The sequence below is a fragment of the Microtus oregoni genome, unplaced genomic scaffold (genome assembly GCF_018167655.1).
Source record: "Microtus oregoni isolate MIOR12 unplaced genomic scaffold, Mior012 000004F_ref0000308, whole genome shotgun sequence".
NCBI classification, from domain to species: Eukaryota; Metazoa; Chordata; class Mammalia; order Rodentia; family Cricetidae; genus Microtus; species Microtus oregoni.
In genome coordinates, this window is record NW_024543063.1 from 21,553,677 (window position 1) to 21,573,850 (window position 20,174).

The following is a 20,174-nucleotide window of genomic DNA, read 5'->3' on the forward strand; positions in this document are numbered from 1 at the left end:
CCCTTTATGAACCCCAGAAAACAACTCTTGCTCTCCAGTTTTACATAGACAGTACTTCAGAGGTACCTATTTTTCATGTACTCAGAATTGAGTCTCTCTATATGAATATGTATAGAATGCCCAGAACAGTCTGCGTCAAGCAGATTGTCATAAATAACTCGGTGAATGAGAAAATGGCTACGTTAAGTGCCATGGAGTCGCCGAAGTTCAATTCCGCTGAAGTTGGCCTCCTACCAGTTTCCAAAAGAAAGGCGAGTTTCATTATTAATAGAACGTGAAGCCAACAGGTGAATTTCACAACAGGTGCACCCAAGAAGAATTCTAGATTCACAAAGGTGGGGAAGAGGGCTTCTAGCTAAGAACATTAGTTAAATGCCTCACTGACACATTTGGCTGCCTTTGGAAGAAAAGGGATAATCCGGGGATGTGGAAACAAGGATTGTCACCCCAGTGTTTGTACAAGGCTTGCCACATCGCAGGCATTTGATAAATACGAGCTGAACAAAGGGCAGGCATGCCACAGACTTGCCATTGAAGACATGATAGAACAAGGCTCGGGACAGGAAGGGACCAGCAGTGGGTAGGCCATAAGAAGGATGCCGCTTCATAGAACTGCCAAAGGCCACAAGGGACGCGTGGAGTTAAATATAGAGATCGAGGGCAGGTACGTGGCGAAACCTCTGTGGACAGTCCAGGAGGCCTTTATCTAACTACGGGGATAACAGATAAGGACAAGGACCACAGGAGACACAGGAGGACGAGCATAAATGCTGACCGGCACAACTTGTTTGTCCTCTCTCTTGCTGTTCTCCCTAGTGCTGTTTCTGAGACCGGGACTTGCTGTGTGGCCCAGGATGTCCTTGAACTCATGGTCCTCCCGCCTCAGCCTTTCCAGTGCTGGGATTATAGGGGCTTACTGCCAAGCCTAGCCTCTGTCTCCCTTTGAAGGGAGTGATTGTGACACTGAGCCACCAGCATTTCCTATTTACACACTGGCTTTCAGATAAGTCAAAGTTTACCAAAGAAGACTCATTTTATGAGATTTTTATTTATTGTAAAATATTAACTCTGCCTCTAAAAGACAGGCTACCTTTTACTTACTAATAAAGACTCAGTATAGAGATGCCAAAGCAAAAACAAACAAATAAAAGTGGCCGGGGTTTCTCCCTTTAACTGCAGTGAGACAGAGTTTACTCCATATGGAGAAAGGGCTAGGCCATTCTTCCAATAGCCTCAGCTCAGCTACGATACTCACGGCCAAGTTTTGGGGTTGTCATTTACTTTTAAGTTTCTCCTGAATTCCTATCAGAATATCAGGATATAGCTAGATAGAGATTCACAGCTCTGGGCCTAAAATTAGGTGGGCCACACTCTATTCAACGACCTGTGACAAGAAGCTGCCACCTATACAGTGCAAACAGAGTGGGGAATGAAGGGCACACAGCATGTTTTTCATTTCATATCTGGCTCTCCTCCAGGAGAGCTGGATGAATAGCTTAGTTTGGGAACAAACTGTACCCAGGTTTATCACCACATGTGCCAAGCTGCACGGGTGTACAGGGCAAGGACTAGGGGACCCTGGAAGGGGAGACAGACAGACAGCCTCTCTGTCTGCTTAAATACATGGCTTCGCACTACCAGGTACCACTTTCGTAATTTTACATAAGCATGTTCGAAAGTAGAAAAAAAATAAAAACATATCCCTTCATCAAATAGCTCCCTCCAAAAGTCATAGCCCTCTGCTTTAAAAAAGGCTTTCACGTAAAATCTACCAAGACACAATTCAGGCACAAATATCACCCATTGGTGTCACCAATTTAGGAACTTAAGAAAAAACAAAAACTGGAGTTCATGTGGGGGAGGGTGGAACACAAGGCCACAGAGGAAGTCTGAAGAGCACATCTGCCTGGTTTTGTACAACGGTGTGAACCTGGGACTGCACATGAAGGCAAGAAGCTGCCAGGTAGTGAGGCAGACCACCCCGGTGAGAACTGTCCTTCAGCGGGGCCCTTTGGGAGGCAGGGTACTCGTTCGGATCACAGAGCCATAGTCTGCAGCCCTGCTTGTGGAATGCCTTCTCAAGTTTCCACTTCTTTTGGCAACTGCCTTCTCAATCTCAGGCACAGTCTTCCCTATCTCAGGCACAGTCTTCCCTGTGGTCTCTAGAGCAGCCAGTCTTAGCTCTTGGAAGGCACATTTGATCTTTGGAGACTGCCAAAAAGGTTTTCTAGCCAAATTCAGTGAATAAAGGGGTTGATAGTTCCCAGGGACCTAATTACCTAAAGCCAGAGAGTTTCAGGACTGAAGCTACAAAGGCTTTAGTCTTCTTGTACACCAGGGAGAGAGACCATAGTCTTCACAGACAGACCTCTCTGAGGCTTTATTGGACTTACGCTCATCTTCCTATATCCTTAGCACTACACTCTTGCACCCTAGACAGGCTGAGCCTGGAACACCCAATGTGGCGGAAGAAAAGGCTATACTCTAGGTGCATAGGTTTTTGCAATTTAGGAATATGTTTCCAAAAAGGATAACCACACTGCGTTCTCACAGTCGTGAAATTCAATACATGTCTTTTACAAACACAAATGCAATGGCATATACCGTAATCAGCAACAGAGATGACACGGCCATATGTACATGCAATGTCCTTAGCTTCTACAGCCTCCATCAGCAGACCTCAGGTGCCCATACCAAACGTGGCCATGCTACTTTCCAAATTTAAGAGCTCACTGGTCCTGTGCATAAAATGGAAACCAAATGCAACCCATTTCCTCAGCAGAAGACTCAGCGCAAACATCAAGCTCTCTAGTTACATCCCTGGGGAATTACTTCTGAACCCAGAAATGTGATGCGCCTGTCATGAGAGTTAGCAGCAGGAAGTTACACTTGGACAAAATTTCATCACACCAGTATCTACTGTACCCCCTCTTTGTGTATCTTCTTGTCCGATAAAACCCACCTAATCCTGCTGCCAGAAAGTGAAAAAAGTCCTTTTTAAAGCATTATCAGATAAGTCAACACTTGAGCGATGCCACTTGAGTCCGACAGATTATTGCATTATGGCATCCAGAAAGAATTTACATCTTCCGGAACTGTACCCACTTAAACTATGCCTACTTGAGCTGAAAAACAAACACAGCTTTTGCTTCCTTTCACATTGTTTTGGCGGAAGGATCAGTTTTGGCTGTGAAAGTTGAAAAACAGCAGGCAGCTGAAAAAGAGGTTCCGGGAAGGGTCTGTACCCTTCCAAGAAGCCACTTTTAGTCAGAGCCATTGGTCAGGGACCATCTTGAGCATCTTGGTTTTGAAACTTGTTGCCATTCTGTGGAGTCAAGTGCAACATAGTAATAAGTGTTTGACCAGGGTTACTATTCTTGATTCTTGGAAAATAGGAGTAAAAAATAGTTCTAAAATATGGCCACAAAGTAGCCCTGCCTCATCTAATGGTATTTTTAAAAGGTCTGCAAGGCTCAGTTTCCTTCCGAGGAGATTACTGTTTGAAATCTCACTGTGGATTTAGCAAGACAATTTCCTATTAATTAAATCCTATACTTAAAGAAGTGTGTCAAGGTCTGAGAATGTTGCTTAGAATGATACTTGCTTCTTTTGACATGTACAAGGCCCTGGGTTCAATCCACTGCAGAATGAAAATAGTGTCAAAACAGCCACATTGCATTTTCACTTAACATAAATGTGTATGCGGGAAAGTTATAACACAGAACACTTATAAAATACAAGAAGATCTAAATTTCCATAATATGTTTATAATGCCTGGCACCCAAGGGTAACTGTTAATTCAGTTATTCCAATTTCACAATTTATATGCAAAGTTTTGAGGTCTTGTAATCCTGCATTCATTCTTAAATGTGTTTTTTAAAAAGGGGAAACTAACATTCAAATCATCCTTCCATACTTTCTCATTCTCACAAACATGTGAAGCGAGTCATGTGAAATTGGTGGCTCGATTTTGATGTTACCGTAGTATCCTATCCTTTGTCTCATCTTCCTAATTCACTGTCTGGAATTGGAAGTGGGGTGAGCTGCCGCATTCCCGGCTTTGCTCTCCCACCTGGGAAATGGAGAGGGAAGAAGTGGAAGTTTGGGAGCTCAAACATTCCTGTTGGGCACTGCTCTGTCCTCCAAGATGGCAGCTGTGATGCTAGCGCTAGCCTCTGGAATCCCCTTCCATGACTTCTCACCTTAATATATTTAAGGCTGGGTCTTTCCCTAAATATGAAGCTCACAAATTCAGTCAGACTCGTTGCCCAGCAAACTTGAGGAATCCTCTTGTCTATGCCTCTCAGGAGTAGATTTACTTGTACAAACCACCATGCCCAGCTTTTTAAAGGGGGAGTTCTGAGGATTGAACTCAGATCCTCATGACTGCACAGCAAGCCCTTTATCAATGGAGACATCTCCAGGGGTTGGCAAGTCTACTGTTTTCCTCCTCCTCCTCCTCCTCCTCCTCCTCCTCCTTCTCCTCCTCTTCCTCCTCCTTTTTCTCCTCCTCCTCTTCTTCTTCCCCTCACCCCTCTCCTCTTTTTTTTATTTTTTGTTTTTTCAAGACAGGGTTTCTCTGAGTAGCCCTAGCTCTTCTGAACTCACTCTGCAGACCAGGCTGGCCTCAGAGTCAGAGATCCCCCTGCCTCTGCCTCTTGGGTGCTGGGATTAAAGGGGTGTGCCACCACCACCTGGCTGTTTTCTTATTTCACATATACATTCAAGTGCATGCCACTGCCATTCATTCTTCCAGCTTTCTCCCTGGTGTTGCTACTGCAATAACTCCTGGTAATACTAATGCAAAAATCACATCTTCTAGAATGTCGATATATTAATAACATACTCCAGGATGACTTTTTAAAAAACATCCTTCAGTCTAGTAGCTGAACCTAGAAAATGAGAGAATGGCAAAACCAAAATCAAATACGCCAGTTGCAAATCTTGTCGCATGGCAGTAAACAGAGATGCCTTAATGATAACATTTGTTATCACACAACCATAGCTGAAGAAATGGGAGCACCAATCTCCTTGGTAGATTGTGAAACACTAACAGGATCCTGTGATTGACAGGCAGTGCTCCAACATCCGAATCAGATGGCAGCACCCAAGAACCAAACAGCGCTCTAGAGAGGCATCTCTGCCAAGCTCACCAACTGTCCACTTAAGGAAAAGGGAGCTTCAAAGGTTGGGCACAGGAGAATCTGTCTGGTCTCTAGAAGGTGGAGCTAAGAAGTAGGATGACAGGCTGAAGCTTTGGAAGAAGGCGACACTAGGGAGTGAGAACGTACTGTCTCTATTCTAATGCCTTCCAGTAATCACTTCGAAATAATTAGTCACAAGTTAGAGGTAAGGACTTTGATAGCCGCTGCCTGGCATTGAAACATAGAAAGGCGTTTAAGCTAAAGAAAGAAAATTTCTTTTCAAACTAGCCAAGATTGCGTTGGCAAGACTGGGTTTCATGGTCTGAAATGGCAAAGGGTAACCAAGCAGACCAAACCAATGCTTTAATGGAGCTGCTTAAATAGCACTCGTGCCCAGTGCCAGTCACATGGGGAGAGCTGGGGAAAATAACAACGTTGCTGGCCAGACCTTCAGGAGCACAGGGTTGCCAGGGAGAAAATCCAGGATGACGTGCCAACATGTGAGAGGCCATCTCGCTCCAGTTCCTCCTTTGTCGCGCAAAAGACCTTCTAGTGGGGCTGGTGACTTCAGGAGACCACCAATGAAGACAGGCAAGCTTTATTACAGAAAGAGAAATTACCATCTACCAAGGAGGCAATGGAGCCGTTTGGTTCCTCTGTGGCCTACTGGAGTGAATACTGTCCCCCACCCCCACCCCCACCCCCGTGGGTTCCTCTTTTCCTGGCTTCCACTGTGCTCTGGAAACTTCTCAAAATGATTAGGGATGGGAAAAGAAATGTAAACAAAGATGTTCAGTTCTCAATAAGTAAAGGTGTGCTGTCGATAAACCATTCAAATAAAATTCTAAAATATTTGAAACTGAGGCCAGAGAGATGGCTCAGAGTTAAGAGCACCAGGTGTTCTTCCAGAAGGAGCCAGTTCGAGTCCTGGCACCCACATGGCAGTTCACAACCATCTGTAACTCCAGTTCCAGGGCACCCAGCACCCTCTCTGGGCCTCTGTAGGCACCAGGAACGCATGTCGTGTACAAGCACACATACAGGTAGAACGCGCACAGTCGTAAAATTAATTTTAAAAAATCCTTTTAACGAAATTAATTTTGCATTCCTTTAACTAATTAAAGAGGAGCTCAGTAATAAAGCAAATTGTATCAGAGGCATAACAGTGTCCCTGGAAACGGGTAAATCAAAATGCCTTCAATGTTGCCATCAATAACACGCCACTAGGAATAATAATTTTTGTCAACTTTACAGATATAAAAATCACCCAGGGGACAAACCTCACACATGCATGTGGCTGAAGGGGTTTCTAGACTACAGTTAACGGAGGCAGGAAGACCCACTCTAAATGTGAATGAAAAGATAGAATGGGCCCAGCAACAGTAGCCACCCTTCTCTGCCCACTGATTGGGGCCGTCACGTGACCAGCTGCCTTGCGTTCCTGTGGCTGGAACTTCCCAGCCCTGATAGACAGCATCTCTGAATCATAACCTTAAACAAATCCTTCTGTCCCTACACTGCTTTTGCCACAGCAATGAAAGAAGTAATATGTACGGCCACATATATAACAGAATCAAAGCAGAAAGATTTAGAGAAATTCTTCTACAATACGGGTCCGACCATAAGTGCCACGGGGGCAGGAAGTCTTTTACTCTCATGGGGACTGTTTCGACAGCATCTTCTCTCTTACTGGAATTACATTCTAGTTAGTTCTGAGGTTTATACTGTAACATCACGTCACTTTCGGGTTTGGGGTTTTATTTTGTTTATAATGGTCAGAAAACAGGACACAGAATTTAGAAGTCTGGCTTGAATACAAACCAGTGGGCTTAAATCACATCCTGGCTTCCTTTACAATGCTGTGAAGAGAGGGTTAAGAGGGTTTGCAACACAGTTTCTGTAGTCAGACCAAAGGGAGGGAGGCAGGTCTACCACAGCAACTTTTCTTTGGCTCTCAACACTAAGTGGGATTCTCATGCTGTCCCTCGAGTCTGATTGCTCCAAGACAGCAGGCCCCTGACTGCATGTGCGAAAGTGTCCGGATACTCAGTTGTTCCCAGCCATCATCAGTTTTTCCATAACAGCATGTAAACAGGGCCCAGAACAGACGCTCACTCAGACAGCCCTGGATCTGCAGGGAACTGAGGTAACAATCATTACCACAATTGACATCACTTTTGGCAGCTGGAAAAACCTGTGTTTAATCTATTTCCTTATTGCCACAAATGTGAGCCGGAGTCCCCAGTATTACGGCTGTGGTTGACTTTATGGAAGATTTTTGGTAATGCAAGAAAAGTCTATGGAACCAAACAAGAGACTTTTAGAGAAACCACAGGATACCTCAGTAGTGTAGCCTGATTCCCCTCACTGTAGGTGGTTTAAACAGGTCTACCAGAGGAAAACACCACTCCTAACAGCTCCTGGGAGTTCAGGGTCAGGAAGAGACATTCTTTACCCGAAACTACACACTTCTATCTACTGAACACCTCCAGGAAACCGATGTCAAATCACAAGGAAAAAGTTTGTTTATTTGGCCCTGTCTCCCTTCTTTGAGGAGAGACTGCCGGGGCGGGAAAGGGCATGTAATAATGAATTTGATCTTTGTTTGAAATTAAGGGAACTGTTCCCAAAAAGGGGGGGAGTAGGAACTAACTAATAATAGAACACTTTCTCTCTGAAACTAATTGAAAATACATAAGACTATGGCATTATTTCCAAATGCATTAAACCATGGTTCTCCCTGCTCTCAACTTAAGAATCTTTTTCAAAATAATTGTGCTTATTTATTTATTATGTATCAATTCCAGTTCCCCTCCCTCCTCTCCTTCCACTACTCCAACTTAAGAATCTTAAGGAAATACAGTTCAACAAAAGCTTGTGGCATATGAAGCTAAATTTTAAACATAATCTTATCACTCCCTGGCCTTTTAGCTAAAATCAAGTGTAAAGGAAATAAGGAAAGTTAGAAAACCATGCCACCCACGTTCAAAAACACAAGTCCAAAGCGAAGAGTCGTGTGGAATGGGTGGTGCTAAAGATGAGCGACAGATATTTCTCAGAATAAATCAGTGACATGTACTTTGTCCGGTGTTCTATTTTCATTTCTATTGCTGCAATAAAACACCAAGAAGCAAGTTAGAGGAGAAAGGGCCTTATTTAGCTGACAATTCCAGGCAACAGTCCGTTGCTGAGGGGAAGTGAAGGCAGACACTTGAAACAAGTGCTAAAAAGAAAGAAAGGAAGGAAGGAAGAGGAAGGAAGAAAAAAAGAAAAGAAACAAAGGCTCACATCCTTGCTTGCCTGTGCTTGCTCTCAGCTGGTTTTTCCCTTTCTCATACTGTTTAGGACCCCTTGCCTAGGGAATGAATGGTACTGACCACAATGGGCTGGGTCTTCTTGATATCAATTAACAATTAGATCAATACCCAGAGATACGGCCACAGGCCAATTGGATGTAGAGAATTTATCAAGACTCTCTCTCTCTACCCACGTGACTCTAGGTTGTTCAAGTTCACAGTTAACATTAACGAGTCCACCCTGGATTGCCCATCCAGTGCTAAATGAGTAACCTATATAGAAATGAATTTTACAATGTATGCTTGGGAAAGACAACTTCCAAAAGGCTACTTTGAGAATGAAAAGAGAGCTTTGATGCCTGTGAAAAACTGATCATTTTGTCTAACTCCAAAGTTATTCACAAAGTGAAATGTGAATGGAAGCTAAGATGACTTCTAGCACCTCTTTTGTTTTTCTATATTCTGGGCTTTCAGGCAAGTCACTCGCTCTCCTGTTGTTTAATTTTTCATTTACAACATGGAATAACAATAGTGATTGCGTAGGGTTGTCATGGAGATCTCTTATTATGCACGACACAGAAGCCCTTGATTTGTGGTTCTTTTGTGACTGCTCTGGTTAAGAACGAGAAATCCTTGGCATTCAGATATACTTGTAACGACTGAAGAAAGCTTACCAGCTGAAAATAGTTTACGGAACTAGCACGCACAAACGGCTCCATAGACCATAGCCACAGGCTAGAGTTGAAGGCAGAATGGAACACAGTTTCGGAAGGAAGATACAGTTACTAAGAAGAGGAGATGGCATGGGAAATGGCAGAATGGAAAAGAAAGGGATACGTCAGTATAGAAGCTGCCACTATGCCTTGTGGTCTGATTATTATTTATGAACAGGGCACAGCAGCAGTTACAATAGCAAGACAGTGGCACTCATCTGAAGTCTTAAAGCCATCTACAAAAGGTCACTTCTGATGGTTGAAGAAATTAGAAGCTGGGAGCCCCTTGCCCTTTCTACGCCTGATAATAAAAACTTTTACAAAGAAACTACGCGAACGAGCTGAGAGGGGTGCTCACTGAGGGGTTTTAAGGCACTGTCTCTAGTTTCTAAAGCATGTTTACCACTGTGGGAGAAGAACTGGGTGGCTTAGGTTTCTAAATTCCTTCCTCCCAATCTCTCTGATCTGAAGGAAACGAACAGGACAGTGCCCTGACCAGTCAGGGCTGCCTGAGCAACTTAAAAAGCTGAAGTCGATGCCAGATGCAATGAAGTCAAACCATCGGCAGCTGGAAGAGTGGGGGGAGGGGACAGAAGGGAGACTGAAAGATTATCCGCAGAGTTGATAATGTGCACATGGCTGTCTGCAGCTCCCAGGTCTTGGAAGGAGACGCTGGTATAGATTCCTGACCAACTGTGAACAGCTCCTTATTGTCTCACACAAAGAAGCAAAATTCTCTCTGCAGGCAAAGTGGGGTGACCTTTCACCTGTTGACCCCAAAGGTCCTGCGCCTTTGCTTTCATCTTTCAAGTCTCACTTCCGTTTGGCTCTAGAGAAACACCCTCCCCCAAGAGTGAGTGAGTGAGTGTGTGTGTGTGTGTGTGTGTGTGTGTGTGTGTGTGTTTGCTTGCATATGTACACCAGAGATCAACTTTTGTGTCATTCCTTGGGTAGGCCGCTCAACTTGTTTCCTTGAGAGAGGGTATCTCAGTGGCCTGAGGTTCGCCAAACAGGCTAGGCTAGAAGGTCAGTGAGCGCCAGGGACCCACCTATCTCTGCCTTCCCAGCAGGGGATGGTAGGTGTGTGTGACTCAGGCCCAGCATTTTCACATTGACTCTGGGGACTGAAGAGGTTCTGATGCTTTTAAAGGCACCTTACTAACCTAGCTGTTTCCCGGGGCCCCTGTTCCCTCTAACTTGGAAAAGGCCTTGGCTTGGAAGTTACTTTGGCTACATCTGAAGTTGTACCATGTTGTAGTGATGAGCTGATGGTCTGGCTGAGCCAAAAGATGCCTGAGGACTGTTAGGCCCAATTCTTAATAAGTAGACGGTGACAACCCTTAAGGCATTGTTATAGAGCTATATCAGTGTTACAGACAAATTCTGGCTTCCTTTGTATTCTTCATGCACTAGTATTAGGGACCTTAGGATTTTCACTAAATCATAAATGCAGAGGAAGAACGGTACCTATATAAGACATGAGAGTTTGTTATCTATTGTGGCTTATGAGGCCACCAACAAACCAGGAAGAAGGCCTTGCAAGACAAGAGATCAGCATTATCTTGGATCTTGGCTTCCCTGGTCTCCAATTGTGAGAACTAGGTATGTCTTGTCTAGCCACCACCATGGTTTGAATAGAAAATGCTCTCTTGGGTTCATATGTTTGAACACTTGGTCTCAAGGTGGCGACATTATTTGGGGGATGTTATGGAAAATTAGGAGGAAGGGCTATCCAGAAGAAGCCCGTCAATGGGAGGAGAGTTTTTGGAGTGTTAGTCTGAACTTCCTCTCACTTGAGTCTTTCTGTTTCTGGACTACCAACCCATTCTAACCACTGATGCAAACCACCAGCCACCCATCACTGCCCACTACCACGATCATAAGCAACTTCTGCCACCATGCCTACTTCACCATGACTGGCTATGGAGCCATAAACCAGATTAATTCTTCTTCCCTTACTTCTTCAGGTGTTCTGTCATAGTGATCGGATGAATACCTATTCTACAGCCACCCGCTCTATTTTGTGACCTCAGCAAGAACAAAGACAGCAACTCTGAGGAGCTGGCAGAAATGAGGAAGAGAAGTGTGGACCACTGACATCCAAAACCAGGACCTGAAACATGCACTTGAGGCTGACGTCATCTCTGCGTGGTTACCTTCTTGTCTCCCAGCCTTTCACTCAGTTTCTAGACTAATGTTCTCAGACAGGGTAGGTGGGGAAAATGTATCTCATGGAGGACCTTGATAATGTTTGCAGACATTTCTGGCTGTCTCAGCTGAAATCAGGTATAGTAGGGGGAGTGAGTGCTATTAGTTTCTCATGGGTAGAGGACACAACCACTGCTAAATGCCCCCACCATAGACGGAACCGTCAGGTCGGCTGCAGCACAGAGTTATCTGGCTTCAAAATGTCAAGACTGCCTGAGAAATCCTGCCTTGGGGCTGCTGCCTCCAGCTGAAAAAGTCAGGGATGGGGGAGGGGGGTGTTCCAAATGTGGCTTGTTCACTGCTCCTGGGGTTTGATAAGGCCTCAGTAAGCCTGTGAGGGCTTCGTCTTGACAATTTTTGATCCGAGGACTTTCTACATTTAGAGCCCCCCACTGGCAGGCTGCTTCAGAGTCCCAATATGCCCCTCCTCATATCCAGACCCTTTCAAAATGACGATGCTTGCTTACAGCTTAATTTGTGCTGTGTCCTGTTTCCTCGGTAACCGTTTTGCTAGAAGACAGCTAGGTAATGCAATCAGTCCACTGTTCCTTTCTTTTCCTCAGAGAAACTTCGGGAAGCAGTATCATAGCAGAGCACTAACTCCAGAGGAGAGATCCACACAGTCTCGGGAAGAAGAGCAAGATGAAGTACTGGTCTGCCAGTCCTGACCAAGAAAAAACAGGAGGACCCCACTAAGAGATACACTTGGTCCTCCCAGGTCTTAGTTCATCCAGTTTAACCTGTATTGAACCACCAATCTTGAACAGGGCCTCTATTTGCTTCCACAATAAAGGAGAGAAAATATCTATCCCCACAATCAGTTGCAAAGGCAGGGAGATACAACAAGAAAAGGATACTGGGAACAAAGAGATGGTTTATTTCAGTCACCTGTGGCTCTTAGTACTAGGTTTTGTTCTCAAGTGTCTAGGAGTGAAAACAAAATTATGAATTGGATTTTCACTGTTCCAGAATCAGTTGACTTTTTAGAATCAATGGCCATTCTGAATCTTAGAGAGAGTACATCTAAATCAGAGTGCTGCTTCCTAGATGTTTTTTTTCACACTCCATGAAACAAGTATCTTCCTTGAAAGATGATCTACTACTAAAGACAAAACAAAACAAAAAGGCAAACAAGCAAACATGAGGTAAGACTGAGGCCTGAATTCTTGTCGCTCTATTACACATCTGCCTGGGAAGGCACTTCCAGGTCTGTTTTCTTTCAATTTCTATTAAAGAGAAATAAGAAAAAGGAGCAAGTGGCTGAGATTTCAGGCAGCATCGCTGATGAGCCGAGGAAGGCCTCAGAACTCTAGACACACAAACACAAAAACAATAAACACAAAGAATAAATTGATTTGTAGATGATTAAACAGTAAGATATTCAGGCTGATCCCTAAGGTAATAACAGTAATGACAGATCCTGCTAAAATACAGCCTCAGGAGCCTTCGTGGTCCCAGCACACAACAAGGAAATGACAGCTTCCATTCTTTCCAGACTGTAGCCCAGAATGCTGACAAAATGTCACACAATTGTGCCTTATTATCAAGCACTAATGGATTGTAATGAATAATTTATGAAGAACCCAAAAGTAGGCTCTCCCTCATTCTGCTTAAAAAAAAAATCACCTGAGGCTTCTGCCCTAAGCCCCTGCCACTAGTGGAACTGGCCTTCCTGGTCATTTAATCTCTTGGTGTTTTCCTCCCATAAAGAGAAGACAGTTTTGTGACTGGTCAATCTCCATGACCAGCTGGTTCTTTCCAGATGATCCTCATCCTCGCCCCTCCCCTATGAGCAATGCCCTTCAGGAGACCTCACCACAGTTCCTGGGATCTCTGGAGATTTCCCAACATACAGGATCCCCTTCCCAAAGGCGCCTGCCTCAGAGCCTCAGATGCAGTCAGTACCAACTTGAGGGCCATGTGACCCTAGCGTCCAAGCTGAGACACTTCCTCATGGCCTCTCCACTCTGCTTTTGATCACCTAGTGGTGATCACCTAGTGGTGTACTAGCACTTCCTACAGGGGGAGAGCCAAAAGATAAATGGGAAACTCAATAGAATTCAACTTTGTATTTTTTCCATTTGAAAATGCTGTAAAAAATGGTTTTTAAAAGGTGTGTGTGTATGTGTGTATATACAATGACTAAAATAATCTAGATGACTCTGAGTCCAACTTTCATTTTAAATGTCTCCCTCTTATTTCTATAAATGACCTCATCACCATATTAAGAGCTCATGGGCTGAAAGGAAGAGAATAACCAGATCAGTCCCATTAGGGACCATTGTACAGAGTTAGAATCATTGCGTGAGTTGCTCAAGTTCACAGAACTGGTTGGCAGCTAATACTGGGTAAGACTAGGTGGGAGTCCAGTTGCACTTTCTAGCCATACAATCAGGAACTGAAATCTTTCCAGTCTGGCTGGATACAGAGAAAAGTAAAGCAGCCTTGATAGAGGAAGCAAGGCAGTGCGATTGTCACAGGAAGTGCGGAGGAGATTCCAAGCCATTAAATCAACCAACTCCAAAATGGGGATTATCATGAAGGTGAATTTACAGCAGAAAGAGGAGAAATAACACTACAGAGGAAGACTGTTCACAGGCACTGGGCACAATGCTTTAATACTAGTGGCATTAAATGAGCAGAGATTTAGGACATATACATACTTTATCAAACGTATTTCCACTATACTTGGTGCTTTCTAAGCTAGTGTTAGGATGTCACGATTAGCCTGGGTCTTTGTTTCCAAGTTGAAATGGAGAAAAATAAGTCATGAAGATAGAGGTAAATATGCTTCTTGTACTTGAACGTAATATAAAGTTCATTAGAGTTCCCAAACCCCACCCCTACTCCCACCTACACCCCAGGAATTTGTTAGGACAGAGAGATTCTGCTGACCAGGTCTGAGGCAGTGTTTAAATTTCCACATCTCTAACCAGTGTCCAGCAGGAGCCAGGGGCACTGGTCCTGAGGACCAGTGGCAAGGGAGGGAAGGGCCTGCAAGGAGGAAGAAACCCCCTTTGCAAAGTATGAAAGAACAAGAAGGCCCAGCTGAAGGACTGGTAAGAGGGGTAAATCACTTCCATGTTCCCTTCCTCCAACGGGAAAATGGGCCTCAGTAGAAGAGAGTGTTCATCTGAGATATAAATAACAATAAAAATATCCAAGAAGGTTCTAGAAGTGTTGACTAGAAAAGAATGAGAAAATCCTTGTTCCTGGGAACTCCTGAACAACCCAGACTTAGATGACGTCAGAAGTCTTCAGGACAGACTAGCTTGATTCCTCCCAACCCTCACTGTCTACTCTTCTCTATTTCTCCCTCTCCCTTCTTCCCACGTCAGGCTGCCCAAGCCTATCTCTAAGGAGTTACTTCTTCAGTGTCTTATCTCCATTAAGAATCGTATAATGAACCTTCTAGTTGGTTTTCTGACTCAGATACTAGCAGACGTGATAGGTTAGAAATGATTCAGCTCTCAAATCTTAGTTTTCTCTGTGGCTGTGACCCTGATTTCCTGTTTGAATACATACTAACACTCTTCACCTGATGCCCAGGAAGAAGCTCTTTCCTATGTGCATGTCATAAGCATTCCATCAGCCAGTCCTTCCCCATCTCTCCTTTCTTCTATGGCAATAAATTTAGATAAGTAAAAGGACTTCACATAGACTGTTTAAAATAAACAAGTAAATCTGTGTAGGGTTCGGACTAATACATAAGGCATAAGGTTAAAGAAACTGGAAGAGGGAAAAGCAGTGAAATGGTAACTGTGGTGGTGGTGGTGGGAATAAAAACAGTCCCCAAAGAGAGTGGCACTACTAGGAGGTGTGGCCTTGTAGCTGTGGCTTTGATGAAGGATATGCCACTGGAGGTGAGCTTTGAGATCTCAGATGCTCAAACTAGGCTCAGTGTCACTCTCTCTTCCTGCTGTTTGCCCGTGTGGATGTAGGACTCCCAGCTACCGCTCCAGCACCTTGTCTGCCTGTGTGCACCTTGCTTCCTGCCATGATGGCAATCTACTAAATCTCTGAACTGTAAGCCAGCCTCCACTAAATGCTTTCCTTCATAAGAGTTGTTGTGGTCATTGTGTCTCTTCAAAGAAATAGAAACCCTAACTAAGACAGTAATTCAACACATTTCTGTCTTCACAGAATGAATGAGAATTGCGTTAGACTCAGACGGTCTAATCCGAGAGACGCTGAGGACCATCTTATGCATGCGCTGCTGGGTAAAAGAAGCAAAAATAAACAGATACTGCTCACAACTCAGTGAGACACACACAATCTGCACCGTAGTCATCTATAACCAAATAAACCAAAGGATGTGGCACACTTTGATAATTCAAGGAGACTAGCAGGTCATAAGAGACAAGAGTCAGGGTTTATTCAAAATGTAAGCAGAACTGAAATAACAAACGAGCAGTTCCTTTAGCTTCTGTTTTGTTTTTTTTTATTATTTTGTTTGCTTGATTGGTTTCTGTGTTCCTAGGACTTGAACCCAAGGCTTGATATTCTAAATAAATTTTAACAACCGCAACCTACCCTCAGCCTATGGGATAATAATCAAACGTCTACAATCTTCAATTCTCAAACCTTAAAGGTGTGGATATCAAAACAGGCTCCCATCTTCCCTAAACAACAGTCAACATCTTTTTAAGGGCAAAGACAATTTAACATGCAGGTGCCTAGGACCCAGAACCTCTAGAAGCAGCATTTTTTTTTTTTAAACTGGGGGAAGCAATAATACCATGATGATGCAAAGGTGCCAAAAACTAAAAACTAAAACAAACAGGCAAGATTTGCTAACAACTCCATACCCATCAACAGAGCATAGCAAACTGGTCCCAGCTTCTATAGGAAAGCAGGAAGGCCTGCCCTCCAGTCCTAGCTCTTAAGATGTTGGCCATAAGAGTCTATCTTCCAGACAGGGAGGTTTTACGGCAGTGGGCAGGGGCTCATGGTTTCATGGCAATTTCCCCCGCAAGGCTTGTGTCTGTTTTCTCATTTGAAGTGCAGCTTTGTTAGAAAAGTCTCGGCAAGGCAAACTCACATGCTGAAAGATTTTAGGACATGGTTAAGAAGTGACAGTGTAAGGAGCGACTCCCAAACCAACCTGGCATGTCGAGCAATTCACATGCATTATTTTCCTAACAAGTTGGGGCAGAGTGAGAATGCTTTTTACCCAAGACTGTGGATACAACAGGAATGTCAGCCTCCTGCAAGACACTTTCCGCATGAGCCACAGCCCCTGACTGCCCCGCTGGAAGACCCTGGCTCCACTAACTAGTGTGATTTCAGGCAGCAGATTCGTCTCAATAAACTATGATTTCCTAGTAAAACGGGGATAAAAGTGTGGAGTGGAGGGAATAGTGACTGTAGACCGGGAAGCAGGAAGCTTGACAATTTAGCAATTACAGCACAAGTAATTTCTTAGCATGAGGCTAGACACCATCAGCAAGGGAAGGGAAGGGATAGTGGAAGGGGAAAGGAGACAGGAAGGGACATTTCTTTGCAGTTTCCCCTATTTGCAGAGTGGAGAACCTCTAAAACAATTACACACGCCATATGATAACAGATGTTATTTTAATAGATCGTCTTATCACTTGGTAAGAAGGTCCTGTCTTGCTTTGAGCCAATCACGTATTATCGATAGACCATTATTTGGATTGCACTACCCTTAAACTAAAAGAGACATTCAAAAGCACCTGTGTTTGTAGAGCTAATATTTTTCTACTTCATTCATGCAGAAGACAAAAGCAGGCCCAGGCACTGTAGATTCAAACTACATTCCAACTATGTCATGAACTGTAGCTCTCTAAAGCCAGAAATAAGCTCGCAGCAGATGAATGCCCTTGTTGGTCTGTTCTTTATGGTTTTTTTTTTATATATATATCTAACCTTTTAACTGTGATTGCTGTCTAAATAAGAATATATAGGCAAATCTTTAGGTACATTTATTCTAAAGTCCATGCCGCTTGGTTAAGGTTATTTCAACTAAAGCACAGATAACAGGCTTCACATTTGGGGAAACAGATTCCCACAGCTGGCAGTAACTGAAGACAGGGATTAGCTTGGGGTATGTATGGCTAAGGGATAACTATTTGACTAGCCTATGAGAGCGCTTGATTCTCATCAGTGCCCCCGCCCCCACTGATGTCGTTTGAATTTAACAATATTCTTAAAGGCTCAGTCTGCTTTTTAGTACTACAGACCATGAATCCTGATTATTTAATAAAGTAATTTTAATACTGATGATAATTGTTTTCAGTATATATTTGTAACCTCATTCCTCCCATTCTGGAAGGGGGGAATCAAGTAGAATCCAGTCTTGCCCATAAACACATACAAAGTAATTTAGAGTCTCCAGCAACATTACAAGCTGTACAAGTTACACACCAAGATACACAGAAGGTCTCCATGGCCATTACTTCATTCAGTCTTACAACAACACTGAGATTATACCATCGGTCTTGTCCTTTATACTACTTGTTCTTCACTGCAACAAGTAAAAGAAGGGCTAGAAAGGGTGAGTGAGAATCCGCAAGCTCTCACAGCTAGGACGCAGAGCGGCTGGGATGCAAATCCATGCTTTCAGCCACAAACTCATAGGCACGGCTATAAATAGCATGGGTGGAAGCATCGCTAAACCTTTCATCTAAATAGAGTCCACTGCAATATACAAAGTTATTTTTATAAAAGGAAACCGAGGGTACGCTTCGTGTTTACAGAGGGTAATGAGAAATTACATGCTGAAAGGCCACACTGATAAACAGCGACTAGAACAACAGTCCACCGCACAGGCACCTACATATCAGAAATGCCTTCCCTGCTGGAAAGCAGCTACAAGCGAGATTGCCATCAGCCAAAGCATGCTTTTATCCCTTCTGACGTGTTCTCTATGGGGCTGGGGGAAGCGCTGAAAATGCAACCCCCTTGCTTCTGCTAGTCTAGACAGTGGCAGACACAAGAATTGAGTGTGACTAATAGATCCCAACAAACAAACAAAAAGAAAGCCAATGGCAAAGACGGAGGCCTGCCAGTTATGGACCCTATAAGATAGAATCCTTTCTTTCCCTGTAAGGGACCCAACTACGCTTCCCCACTGCTTCTGGTTAAGACCCAGTGACCATGGGTATATTTTTGTCCAGTAGTTTTCCTTCAACTCTTCTCTCCTTTATTTAGAAAGCCAAAATAAAAAGCAGAAAAACTATACTTAAATAGTCATGAGCCATACACTATAATAGGTAAACAAGTCCTTCGTCATTAGAGGCCACAAAAGAACATAAGATTAAAAAGCAAACTATAAACAGCTGCATCTCCCGTACAATTGTTTACATTCTTAGACATCCAGTTTTTAAAAATATTCCCTGTGTAGATCAAAACATGCTGTGCTTGGCGAAGAAGAAAACAGTGACGTTAGCTTTAAACTACTACCCGGTTTATATATAAACAGGGCTAAGTTTATGCAGAATATTCTAGTTGGCAGCAACTGAACTGAACGGTCAAATGCAGACCTATAATGTTAAGTGTGCTAATTATCTCTTACAGGAAAATAAAAAGAAATAGCTATGACACTGTTAAAATAATGTCTGAGCATAAGTTCTATCCACCTACCTAGATAAAAAAAAAAAAGGCTTTTTCAAGTTATTGGGTGCTGTGTTCTCAGATCTGAGTGAGGGCTGGGTATGTGTGCCTCAGTTGACCTATCATGCATGAAGTCCTGGGTTTGAACCTATGGGACATGGTAGTGTATGCCTGTAATCTTAGCAGTTGACTGGAAACGGAGAATTAGAAATTCAAGGTCATTCTCAGCAAAAGAAACTTGAGGCCAGCCTGCCTGGGAAGCCTATGCAGAGGTGGACTGGCCTGGGTGAAGCTAGGTAGGATTATACATTACCTGGCACATTGCCTTTTTGTCCTCTACTTCCTTCCCACCTCTTCCTTCCCCTCAACTTTTCTTTTTCATTCCAATTTTTTAAATACATTCCTTCAACTGGTACCTGGTACCGTTCATAAATAGGGTCAGCTCATTTCAGATGATCAGGTTTAGAAAACTGGGTGGCCCCATACCAACCACGTTCATTGTTGTTGCTGCTAACATTCTTGCCTTCAAGCACTAGAACTCTAATCTAATGAAAAGCTGCCCGTGGGAGCCAGGGAAATGACTCAACACAGAAAAGGGCTTGCTACACAAGCAGGAAAGTCGGAAGTTCGGAGCTCCAAGGCCCGGTTTAAAAAAAAAAAAAAAAAAAAAAAAAAAAAGATAGGCTCAGAGCACAAACAAATGTTACAACTGGCTAGGTTGTGGTTTGGAAAGACAATTGTAATGCTTATATATGTAACTGAGAAACAACTGCTAGCTAGGCTTTTGCAGAGTTATACTGGTCAATGGAAAAGCACTTTCTGCAAACGAAATGTAAAGAGAAAACTTTTACAGGGATTTTTTTTTTCAGCAAACAAATTTCTAAACATAGCACTTGGGTTTAATAAAAGGACACATACATACTGACTTCTGGAACCTAAAACTTCAAGGGCTTTGGGCAGCTGGCAACTGTCCTGAGACATCAACCACCCAACAGCTGCTGAATCAAGGAACATTCCAAAACCTACTATTTCCTATAGCATGGTAAATGCTGGCATGTGAGAAAACACATGTCCTCACAAAAGCCAGAGGAAGCAAACAGGAGCTTTCGTGATCAAACCAGATACATCATTCCCAAGATAATTTTTAAATGAATATAGAATAAGGTACGAATTTGTGTCAAAGTTCTTATGAAGACAATATAATAAAAAACTTTGGGGGGATACAATTTAAAAACCTG

General features: G+C 43.4%; 1 protein-coding gene across 1 annotated transcript in view; it reads right to left on the reverse strand.

Moving 5' to 3' along the window:
• Nucleotides 1–20,174, reverse strand: part of Irs1 (insulin receptor substrate 1) — a 59,852-nt gene that overhangs the window by 4,996 nt on the left and 34,682 nt on the right. The gene's annotated exons all lie outside the window — the stretch shown is intronic.